This window comes from Centruroides vittatus, unplaced genomic scaffold (genome assembly GCF_030686945.1).
Source record: "Centruroides vittatus isolate TY-2023 unplaced genomic scaffold, ASM3068694v2 contig_375, whole genome shotgun sequence".
In the NCBI taxonomy this organism is placed as follows: Eukaryota; Metazoa; Arthropoda; class Arachnida; order Scorpiones; family Buthidae; genus Centruroides; species Centruroides vittatus.
The window spans coordinates 175,092-176,902 of record NW_027122197.1 but is presented as its reverse complement, the minus strand read 5'-3'; the positions used below and the strand labels follow the sequence as shown (position 1 = coordinate 176,902).

The window sequence follows — 1,811 nt, the reverse complement described above, 5'->3', positions numbered from 1 at the left end:
TTTCAAGTCTAACATCAGGTCAATTTTCGTTTCAGAAACGACCGGTCAATTCTTTTTCGGACAGTTTATTCAAAGTATTCTTCAGACAATTCCTCCCTCCAAAAATTTTTTCCCGTACTTTTCTTTCTTATATTTTTTCCAGAATATTATTTTCGTAAATAATCTTTTGCAATAAATTGATCACTATATTCTGTTAATAAAAGTCTATTCCCTTTCTGTTTTCTTCTCTATTATATTCGAAAAGTAGCCTATGTAAATTATATGAAAAATACTTTCAGGAGATGAATTTGTCGATAAGGATTTTTTTGTTGGCTCTATTTTGATAGAATATTGATTCATTTAATTTATATCATTCTTTATATTCAATCAAAAATATATATTTTTATTAATTCGGCTCATTTCTTTGGATATTTTCTGGCTAGGGCCATTCCATAACTTTGAGTCCCTGGTGTAAAATTTTCGTGCCACTTTTCTATAAAGATGTAAGAATTCAAAATACGTTACGAAATACTAATATTAATAGCGAGGTTGAGGCAGAAGTTTTAAACGCGAAAACGTGTATGTCAGACGTTCAGCGCCACTTTCCTGTAAGCCTAGAAGTTTGACAATAACGTTTGGAATGTCGAGCATGATTCCACTGACTTTCCAAACGCCATTGTCAAACTTCTAGGCTTACAGGAAAGCGGCGCTGAACGTCTGACATACACGTTTTCGCGTTTAAAACTTCTGCCTCAACTTCGCTATTAATTATTACAAAATGCCAAAAAGCTTAATTTGAGAGTAGAAATGAGTTTTATAACAAAAATTGTAAATGATAATAACGAGTAAAATTTACATTAAATCCGACCCTTTTCGAAGTATGGTACATGATCATCCTCCCTACCCCTTCGATCTTTAACCACCAAAATGTAATGGTACCAATGCCCATCATATACAAGCTACTATGCCAAAATTCGGTTTTACTTTTCCGAATGCGATTAGTCAAAAAAATGACCCTTTTACATTTTCACAATTTTGGACTCAGACAACCTTGAAATTCCGAGAAATGCAAATAATTCGGGTTTTTTTTTCCAGTACGTACAGAGGTTCCCATTGTCTCATCTCTCTATCTTTAACTACCAAAATTTAATAGCATCAATCCCCTAATAAACAAACCTCTGCCAAATTTCAGAAATTTTTCGACAAAAAGCACAGGAGTTATTAATCTTTCAAACAAGTTGAACAGTATCGTGTCCCACACAAACACCAACATCCATATATACAGAAATTAACCCCGAATTGTTTTGCATTTCTCGACGTTTCAAGGTGTCCTAAGTCCAAAAATGTAAAAATATGAAGGGGTTATGTATTTTCATCAATATACAAATAAAAAAATGTAAGGTCTCACCGAGATTTGAACTCGGATCGCTGGATTCAAAGTCCAGAGTGCTAACCGTTACACCATGAGACCACAGTTTATGTACTTTTTAAAACCAATTTTTAAGTAGTTTCATACTTGAGAAGTAATCAAATTTCTGAAAATTAATATAGTGAAATCGACACACTTCACAAGATAAAGAAAAGCCATTTGAAATTTGTATATACGCAAGAACCATGATGAATTCCTAATACGAATTGCGATCACTCAAATATTTATAAAAATAACAAAATTCTTTCGAATCTACGTAGAAAAGAATTTTAATCAGATAAATTCACGCGTATCTATTTGACCTTTGATATTACACCGATTACTAGTATTTGTATACACTTTATACGATATTTTTTTGTATTACGTAAAAATCAGCTATAAATAAAATGTTGACGCAAATGCT

At 32.2% G+C, this 1,811-nt stretch overlaps 1 non-coding gene across 1 annotated transcript; it reads right to left on the bottom strand.

Annotated features, from left to right (window-relative positions):
- Positions 1-1,378: 1,378 nt before the first annotated feature.
- Positions 1,379-1,450, bottom strand: TRNAQ-UUG (transfer RNA glutamine (anticodon UUG)). The gene has a single exon. It is a non-coding gene; the product is annotated as a tRNA-Gln (tRNA).
- Positions 1,451-1,811: the final 361 nt, after the last annotated feature.